This window comes from Phytophthora infestans, genomic scaffold (genome assembly GCF_000142945.1).
Source record: "Phytophthora infestans T30-4 supercont1.43 genomic scaffold, whole genome shotgun sequence".
NCBI lineage: Eukaryota > Oomycota > Peronosporomycetes > Peronosporales > Peronosporaceae > Phytophthora > Phytophthora infestans.
Genome location: NW_003303716.1, coordinates 986,534 through 997,439, shown reverse-complemented (window position 1 = coordinate 997,439; position 10,906 = coordinate 986,534).

Sequence of the window (10,906 nt, the reverse complement as noted above, 5' to 3'; positions counted from 1 at the left end):
CATAAAATATATTAAATCTGATTCAACATTGTAAAAAAAACTGATGAAGACTTGACGCCCGGTATCCGAGTTCCAGCTCATCCAGCAGTGCTGAGCACTGGAGCAGCACACATTGCTCTTCTAGAAACTTTGACTGTCTCATTGCTCAAGAACGATACTGCACTCGGGGGTGATGAAGGCATGAGCGAAAACTAGCGCGACATCTTCTATATCCCCTAGCACCCGAAGGAGAGGTGTCATCATATCTGCCTGTGCATGAACGCTAATAACTTGACTAATCAAATTGTCCCAGTGAAAGCGCACAGACCCTCTTAGAACCAGTCGCTGGTCTTTTATTTGAAGCAACTCGATCTCCAACTGCCAATTTGTTAAGAGGCGGAAAAGGCTTTGACCCTTGAGCGCCTGGAAAGGGTAAAAGGTGTCGTGGTGGTTGCCAGACACCGAGCCGGCGGGGTTCGCTTGAAATTTAAGTTGATGAGCTTGATGTCGACGTCAGGGAAATACTGCGTGAGGACCCACCAGTGTTGTAGCAACGCGTCCAGCCCGATACCACCGCAGAATGCTACGTCGGATGCGATCAGAGTCTTCAAGGTGTCCATGTCAACAATGTTTGTACCTCTTGGAGCGTTGCAACAGCGTCGAAAAATTCGGAAATACTCTACTGCAGCGAGCCAGACGCTTGGTTGTGACGAAGCACCGCTCAAAAGATGGTTATGTTCGTATTGTAGATGCTGCGTTTGTTCCAAATACACCACTACGAACTCCGTCGGGTGCGCGTTCAGATACGCCTAGATCTCGTCCATGGAATCTTTTGTCAACGGCTGCTCGGACACTTTAATACCGGAGATCGACGGGAAGCGGCCCAACACCCCCAGCCCCCAATTGTACATGCCGTAGTTACCGAGCGTCTTGCCGAACGCTCCGAAAAACCCGATCACAGCGTCCGAGCGAAGATTGCCGCAGTGAGATCGTTGAGGAAGAAGTGTGTGTCGACCTCGATGAACCTAATGCCGATATCGAGCTGGTCCGTCATACTCAGCACCTGGTCGTTCGTCTTAACGTAGGGATGCTTTAAACTAACACTACGAGAACCTCAAATTGAACCTTTTCCATTTAGCTTGTATTCTCGGCCACGAAGAGAATATCCCTGATCGTGTCATCCTGTAAACATCCATGTCGCTTGGTTACCGTGTTGCCTGCCGTAGAAAATGCGCGCTCGGAAGGTATAGAAGTTGCTATACAACCCAGCCATTTACGAGCAAAAGGAGAAATTGTTGGAAACTGCGTACGATTTTATTTCCACCACGAAAGGGCCGACGGCAGCTTCTCCCACACAGCTCTGCGAGATAGTCTAAATGGCAGTCGACTTAGAGAATGGGAAACGCATCCTGATGTGGTCTAACTAACTTCAACTTGCCGCAAATTATTGTTTCGATTTGATTGGCAATCCTAAATGATTTTAACCAATCAGCAGTAGCGATTTGTCTGGGTGTCGGCAAAGCGTCGGCAGGACGTCCCTCGTAAATATCGGACGTCCCTCTCGAGCGACGTCGAGTCGACATCCAAGACCGCGACGTCGACAGTGTACAGCTTACGTTTACATAAAATATATTAAATCTGATTCAACATTGTAAAAAAAACTGATGAAGACTTGACGCCCGGTATCCGAGTTCCAGCTCATCCAGCAGTGCTGAGCACTGGAGCAGCACACATTGCTCTTCTAGAAACTTTGACTGTCTCATTGCTCAAGAACGATACTGCACTCGGGGGTGATGAAGGCATGAGCGAAAACTAGCGCGACATCTTCTATATCCCCTAGCACCCGAAGGAGAGGTGTCATCATATCTGCCTGTGCATGAACGCTAATAACTTGACTAATCAAATTGTCCCAGTGAAAGCGCACAGACCCTCTTAGAACCAGTCGCTGGTCTTTTAATTTGAAGCAACTCGATCTCCAACTGCCAAGTTGATAAGATGCGGAAACGCGTTTGCCATCGACGCGCTCGAAATGGTAAATGTGGTCGTCGTGGTCGCAAGCACCGAGTCGTCTGTGATCTGCTGTAAGTTGTTGAGCTTGATGTCGACGTCAGGGAAATACTGCGTGAGGACCCACCAGTGTTGTAGCAACGCGTCCAGCCCGATACCACCGCAGAATGCTACGTCGGATGCGATCAGAGTCTTCAAGGTGTCCATGTCAACAATGTTTGTACCTCTTGGAGCGTTGCAACAGCGTCGAAAAATTCGGAAATACTCTACTGCAGCGAGCCAGACGCTTGGTTGTGACGAAGCACCCGCTCCAAAAGATGGTTATGTTCCGTATTGTAGATGCTGCGTTTGTTCCAAATACACCACTACGAACTCCGTCGGGTGCGCGTTCAGATACGCCTAGATCTCGTCCATGGAATCTTTTGTCAACGGCTGCTCGGACACTTTAATACCGGAGATCGACGGGAAGCGGCCCAACACCCCCAGCCCCCAATTGTACATGCCGTAGTTACCGAGCGTCTTGCCGAACGCTCCGAAAAACCCGATCACAGCGTCCGAGCGAAGATTGCCGCAGTGAGATCGTTGAGGAAGAAGTGTGTGTCGACCTCGATGAACCTAATGCCGATATCGAGCTGGTCCGTCATACTCAGCACCTGGTCGTTCGTCTTAACGTAGGGATGCTTTAAACTAACACTACGAGAACCTCAAATTGAACCTTTTCCATTTAGCTTGTATTCTCGGCCACGAAGAGAATATCCCTGATCGTGTCATCCTGTAAACATCCATGTCGCTTGGTTACCGTGTTGCCTGCCGTAGAAAATGCGCGCTCGGAAGGTATAGAAGTTGCTATACAACCCAGCCATTTACGAGCAAAAGGAGAAATTGTTGGAAACTGCGTACGATTTTATTTCCACCACGAAAGGGCCGACGGCAGCTTCTCCCACACAGCTCTGCGAGATAGTCTAAATGGCAGTCGACTTAGAGAATGGGAAACGCATCCTGATGTGGTCTAACTAACTTCAACTTGCCGCAAATTATTGTTTCGATTTGATTGGCAATCCTAAATGATTTTAACCAATCAGCAGTAGCGATTTGTCTGGGTGTCGGCAAAGCGTCGGCAGGACGTCCCTCGTAAATATCGGACGTCCCTCTCGAGCGACGTCGAGTCGACATCCAAGACCGCGACGTCGACAGTGTACAGCTTACGTTTACATAAAATATATTAAATCTGATTCAACATTGTAAAAAAAACTGATGAAGACTTGACGCCCGGTATCCGAGTTCCAGCTCATCCAGCAGTGCTGAGCACTGGAGCAGCACACATTGCTCTTCTAGAAACTTTGACTGTCTCATTGCTCAAGAACGATACTGCACTCGGGGGTGATGAAGGCATGAGCGAAAACTAGCGCGACATCTTCTATATCCCCTAGCACCCGAAGGAGAGGTGTCATCATATCTGCCTGTGCATGAACGCTAATAACTTGACTAATCAAATTGTCCCAGTGAAAGCGCACAGACCCTCTTAGAACCAGTCGCTGGTCTTTTAATTTGAAGCAACTCGATCTCCAACTGCCAAGTTGATAAGATGCGGAAACGCGTTTGCCATCGACGCGCTCGAAATGGTAAATGTGGTCGTCGTGGTCGCAAGCACCGAGTCGTCTGTGATCTGCTGTAAGTTGTTGAGCTTGATGTCGACGTCAGGGAAATACTGCGTGAGGACCCACCAGTGTTGTAGCAACGCGTCCAGCCCGATACCACCGCAGAATGCTACGTCGGATGCGATCAGAGTCTTCAAGGTGTCCATGTCAACAATGTTTGTACCTCTTGGAGCGTTGCAACAGCGTCGAAAAATTCGGAAATACTCTACTGCAGCGAGCCAGACGCTTGGTTGTGACGAAGCACCGCTCAAAAGATGGTTATGTTCGTATTGTAGATGCTGCGTTTGTTCCTTGAGCTGTTGGATGACAATTTTAAGTTGCTTCGGTTTGTCGTGCAGCTTCTGCCGATACCGCGCTTGAGTCAGCCGGATTCGCTTTCGACGGTGATCATCGACTGCTTCCTTGCCCCTTCCTTCGCTTGGAGAGATGTGATTTTGACCTTTATCAATGGTCAGATGCGTAAAGGTACCAGAAAACATCGTCGGACTGCTCCGTGTTGGTAATTTGCCGTTAGGTTCCTGGACGATGTCAAGTGACTTGAACGACGGCGTCGTTTGAGTGCTATACGTCGATGTAGATCTTGGGCAAAAGTTGCTGGAGATATGTTGATTTCCTGTTGTCTGGATACCCGCTTGGCTCTGTTTGTAGCCGTTGAAGTGGCCATTAGAGGGCATGCTTCGCTGTATCACCTTCCCAATGACATCGTCGCTCAGTGATCGAATAGCTGGGGGATACAAAGAGCTGAACGCCATACTTCGCTGTTACTCCCTGAACAAAATGTAATGATTTAGCCAGATACATACGGGCCGGATTTTCGCACCAGCTCTGTAAAATCAACTTACGAATGTGATGGATCCTTTACCTATTTAATATTAAAATACAGAAGTATGAAAGCTCAGCTAAAATATGAAAAAGGAGCCACAGTACGCTGGCAGTTGCTGGTATTTTCCGCTAGATTTAATTGGTCTCAGTGATTTCATCTGCGTGGATTAGTAATCATGGATTCGAAATGATGGTTTATAAGGCTCATTTTCTATTTGTATGCGTTAAACGTAAGGAGCACACACCAAGCAGACGGCCCGAATTAATCCGTTCGTACTACGTGACCGTCACTACCAGAAAACGGCGACTATTAATAGGGAGCGCTCTAGCGTACAGTAGTAATAAAGCGAGCGAGCTTCAGCGCCCCGCTGCGATCAGCCGTGATATCTACTGAGATAAGATGTAAGCTCTTGATCAAGTACTAATCGATTGTAGATACTGGCACTGTCAGTAATTTTGTAGGGGGCCAGGTATTTACTTCGTTACTTGCTTTCACTATAATGCTGAGGAAGCTCGCAATAGGACGACTAAGCCTTAGGTTTAAGAAAAAATCATCTCTGACTTTAGGACCCCCTAGTCACTCAAATACACGTCATAGACCTTTAAGCGCTTGTGATTTGCTCTCTTATCCATACTGCCATAGCACTATGTAGTCATTTTTATAATATCGAGGACAATTCAAGCCCAGTGACTGAAATTTATGTTCAACGGCATGAAAGTCAGCGGGGGAATATTGTTCTCCCTGCCTTCAGCGGCGGCAAAGATAGCGCAGTGCTTTTCTGGTATTTGTTGGTCAATATTTCGCCAAAAGCAGCAATCCCGTTGTCATTAAACCCGGAATCCACACAGACGAGGTAAGCGGGAGCCCATTCCAGAGAAAATGTGGTATCAAGAGAAAATTTGGTTTTAGACCAGCCCGCAGCCACGAGCAGTGCAAATGCAATTTCTTTGACCCCTTCGCCTTAAAACGTAGCAGCTGATATCATCAGTCCGTTTTTTTGTCAAACTACAAGCAAACGCCATTACCAGAATTTTTGTGTGTGTGTGAAATCACTCACCCAATCGATTGTTATCACCCAGCATTCTTCGCTCGTACTCAGGCGTTTTGATAAATTCATGGGCTCGTTTGATGGTGTAGCTTCTTGATTGTTTCTAGAGCAGTCTGCACAGCTAATTCTGAGATGCAAAGTAGCTCGCACGAAGAATTCGACAAACGTTTCTTCACCGTCATCTCCTTTGCTATGTGTTCTCTGTACCGTATCGCAAATGTTGTGGGAAATGATGATTTTGCAACGAGAGGTTGCTCATATGTCCTTAAAACATCTTCCACTTTGACGACAGCATCACCACAAACAGCGCTCTTTAATTATAACTGTTCTGGATTCCCATTGGAGTTTTTGTTTCTTATCTTTTTTCAGCCGACCAACACGCTTTTGGCCGCGGGTTGAACAGGCTTATTTCAGGTTCTGTCGTTGTTTGTCTTCTCGTCAGGCTCACCAATCCCAGCCATCCCTTGAGCGCAAGGGCTAATTAATGAATAGTGCTGAGTAAGCACACTCTCTTGCGGGACAATGTTGCTGCGTTTTGGAGCTTCCTCCTTTCGAAGAGCAACAATGTAAACGGTGGTCTTGGTGCGGACCATTCGCTTGACCATATACATCTATACAGCATGGAAAGGCATGGAAATACATGGCTTATAACTTAATAGAAATTCCACCTCCGCGTGTGTGCGGACAGGCTTTACCTCGGCAGGATCGACAAGAATGAAGACCTGCGTGCGCGATCATCATGACCCGCTTTATCGCATCACGTCATCGCAGACACCACCTATACATGTAGATATCGTACGCGGCCTCGGCGCTGTCCAACGCACTCTGGGGAAGAGATGGTTTATTAAATGATTGATAATACAAGCTCGTTTATTAGTATAACCTAACGTGCTTGATCAACACTCCGTAAACTTGTTTTTTGTAGTATACAGTCTAGCTTGAAACTCGATAAAGACTGGATAACCGCGCAGGTATTGTGCTGGGCGGTTGTTTGGGAAGGTACGGTGACTCTTCAGAAGTCGGTTTGCATGAAACGAAATTCATAACGTATCAAGCTCACTTCGTGCTTGATAAGAGCCCGAAAGAACAAACAAATACAGAACCGAATTTTCACACAGGCACAAAGAGTTAGCTATGACTTCAAGGCAAACGTCGGATCAAGCTTGCGTGAGTGGGTTGGACTCAAGCCTATGCAGAGAGGGTTCATTCAGCATGTCCAATCGCTTGAAAGTGTATTGACTGATTACGTTCGAAGCGATTACGGGGCGGGTTTATTGAGCTGGTTTTCACGCCTGTAAGTGGGTGTACTACCGCTGATATATTTGTACTTGTTGGTTTATGCCCACTACGATAGCTCTTAGTACTGCCATGCGGCTGGTCGTCCTGTGGCCCGCCCATGAACGTCAGCGTCAAGTAGCCCAACACCATACTGGCCCTTGCAAGGTAGTCGGAAATTCCAATCCTTTTGTATACAAAATCGTTTCCACTTAGGCTGATCTGGCTAAGCGTAAAACCATCATTTGTCTCTCTCGCCTCAACGGGCTGACACACTCGACTGCCGCTTCATTACAGGTTTGCAAGGCGCGGGCATCCCTACTTTTCGAAACAAGATCCACGTCGGTTGCGACCGCTACCACCAATTGAATGGTGCTTGTCCTCCTCGGAATAAAACTATGACTGCCCACCTACTCTACCTCCACATCAGCTCCCTCGCAGCGCACAATCTTTACACAACACTCACTCTTTAAGGCTTGCACTGTAATATCCCCCTCTATTACATAAGTAGGTAGTTGTCTTCATGAATTGGAAAATTAACACACGACTAGCATGCACTGAACTGATGATATCTTATTGGCTGATTGATGGGGAGCCACACACATAGCTATCTAACCAGGCAATGGCGTATATTTGAGTGACCAGAGCTGTAGACCTGGTCCTTAAATAAAAACATACTTTATTTCTTTCAAACCTAATACTCAGCTGCCTATTGCGAGCGCTCCTAACACTTTAGTGTGAAAATATAAATGAGTAAACATCGTGCCCGTTATGCGTGGACCCTTGGGTGACTTCTCACCTTCTAGGTCGTGATTGGACGGCGCGTTGGCTACAAATAAACCGCTCTTGTATCTGCATCTCTCTTGTATCTTGATCGCGCGGTGTTTTTCGACCGCGCTTGGACACTTGCTGCCGCGACTTATTGTCGCCAGACAGTCACAACCAATGGTCTGTCATCCGCCTCAACAAACTGTCAAGACGTGTCACCGTCTCCCTATTAAATATTTATCCAGCATAGCGTCGAACACCCGATGGCATCGTTAAATGCTTACCGGGGTTGGTATCCTCTCGCTGCTGAGACCATGAAGATTGAAAGCACCTGCTAGCTACTAACGTGTTAAAGTTCTCATTATTTAGTCCTTTAAGCGATTGGCAAGCTTTCTTATTTTATTATAACCCTTTAACTATACCTGCCAGGTCGTATAATGTACACCTATTTGTCAGGCCACTTCGGGAAATCGAGCAGCAACATGGCGCTCTATCTGCGCGTAGACGCGGTCGTGATAGCACTTTCCAGGGATGCCGAAAACGTCGAGGACGCCGGGACATATGATGATGAGAAGCATATTGTGCCCATGAGTAGCGATGAGGCGTGACTGGATTCCGCCTGCACCACAAGCCACTCGAAGCAAGGCAGACCGGACAAACATGGACTTTATAAAAGGTCTTCGAGTAGCGGCAGCTAAGAGAAGGTACGATTTACCCGCCCCCTTCCAAAAAGAGCTAAGAACGATTTGGACTCCTGGCGAGTGCTTGGAGGCTTCCTCGTACCAATGAAGCACGTGTATGCTTGTTAGAATTATACTATTAAGGTTTTCCACAATTTCTACCGTTGTCTCTCGAGCGAAGGCACGTACAAGCTCCTAGTGGGCAACAAGAGCGGTATCAAGCGATTATAAGGTGGTGTCGTACGAGACGGCTAAGTTGCAATAGGCTCGATTTTACAACACTTTGAGCGAATCATATTTTTGTACCAATCAGGTAGCTTACAGATAAAACATCAGAACTCAATAGAACTATCATGTTTGAATGTTTCAGCAGCCAATCAAACAAAATTTCACTTTTTAGCTGTGAGGGCAATAAAGAATATGTATAGTACCTGATTGGTTGATATATCAATGGCACTTGCTTGACTCTAATAAAAGACTCTTCTTTTCCACGCTGGAGCTCCAACAGGTAAAGCTGTTAATGCGTGCCTACCGACATGCCAGAAGCGTGGCCGTGGGTAGTGACTGAGTGATGGTCGCTCCTCGGCTACGCCGAGTGGTGACCATTGTGATGAAGGAAGTAGTCGTAACAACAGTAAGTTGCAGGGACTGAAAGTCCAGCAGGGGAGAAAACCGAGTGCTGCTGCTTGCTCTTGACGGCGCAAGTTGTCGAGTGTGTAGCAGCACACGTAAAAACCCCGGTAACATATTGGTAGGATTAGCAGTAGGATGGGGCTGGCGGCTCGCCAGCCAATGGTCCGTTGAAGTCCGGCTTCTGGACGCGAGCATCGCGTCCTGGAGGCACCTGAGCCTCAGGTTTGAGCTGGACGTAGTCCTGGCTCTTCCTCCACACTTCACACTCCCACTTGATCAAGTCGAAGCGCAGCTTCAACATGATCGCCTTGTAGAGCTCACCACGATGTCCTTGGCATCTTCTAGCTGCGCTGCAGCACGACGCTTCGTCCTTGGTAGCGCTCTTCCTCCTTCTTGTCCTTCGCATGCATAAACTGGTAGTAGTAGCTTGCATTCACGCATGGCGATGATGTTTGGCTCCCACTGAGCGAGCTGAGCCTTGCTGACGGTCGATGCGCAGCACCTTCATCCCATCACGGCAATGTTTGAACTTGTCCTTCGGCAATGGCTTCGTCATCGCGTCGGCGATCATGTCGTCGGTGCCAACATGGCGAATCCGTAGCTGCTCGTCCTCCACGAGGTGACGCACCAAGTGGAACTTGTTCATAATATGCTTGTTCTTGCTGTGCTTGCCAGGCTTGGCAGTCAGATAGATGCACGACTTGTTATCGCCGATAATCTCCGGAGTCGCGAACTCCCAGCATAGTTCTTCACAGAGTCCACGTAGCCACTGTAGATCTCTAGTGCCTTCATTCATGGTAATATACTCTGCTTCCGTTGTGCTCTGTGCGTTAATCTCTTGCTTTCTTGATCCGTACGAAACCACGTTACCATTGACGAACGTCACGAACCCGCTAACACTCTTTCGGTCATCAGGGTCATTAGCGTAGTCAGCATCGGTGTAACACGTCAGCTTGACGTCGTTCCCAATAACAATGTCCATCACTAAGCCGTGGTCTTGAGTACCACTCAGGTAGCGTAGCACCCTCTTTCCCATAGCGTAGTGTGTGTGGTCGAAGCAGGACCATTGCTGAGGCTACGCACAGTGCGCAATGTCCGGCCTTGAGGCTGAGACCAGATATTGTAGTGCACCAACGAGCTCTCGGTACGGGGGCGGGGAGTCATCTTTCGCATCTGTGACCACCTCAGCGCGCAGCGCTTCCGGTGTTGCAACCGCGTTGCAACCCTCCATGTGAAATCGCTTTAGCACCTCCATAATATGTTGCCGCTGGCAAAATACCGCATGTCGACGCTCGCTGTCGATTAGTATCTCCACGCCTAGTAGATACTTGACTGGTCCGAGAGATGTGAGTTCATACTCCTCACTGAGTTGCTTAGCAACCTTAGCACAAAGGTCACTAGGGCCGAGGAGCAGTAGGTCGTCGACGTACACTGTGAGCAACATGGTGACTTCTCTACCCACTTTCCTGGCGTAGAGTCCGTAGTCAGAGTCGAGGCGCTCGAGTCCGATCTTCGTCAGGAACTTGTGCAATGTTTTGTTCCAAACGTGAGGCGCTTGCTTTAGCCCATACAAACTCTTCTGTAGCTTGCATACGTAGCGCGTAGAGTCTTCTCCAAAGCCTGGAGGCTGCTCCATGTAGACCTCCTCGTCGAGATCACCGTACAAGAACGCGGTCTTGACGTCGAACTGCAAGATGGCCCATCCGCGTTGCAGTGCGTATACGATCACGCATCTGATCGTCTCAAATCTGATAACAGGTGCGTATGTTTCACTGTAGTCGATGCCCATGCGTTGTAGAAAGCCTCTGATCACCAGTCGAGCTTTATATCGCTTAATCCGGCCCGTAGAGTCTCTCTTGAGCGCGTACACCCACTTGCACGAAATGACACGCTTGCCCTTGGCCTCCGTGCGTCGCACGAGCACCCAAGTTTCGTGCTGCTGCTGTGAGTCCATCTCAACTTGCATCGCTGCTTTCCACTCCTTCCACTTCTTTAACCTTGCCGCATGCTTGTGACTAATGGGGATCTGCACATC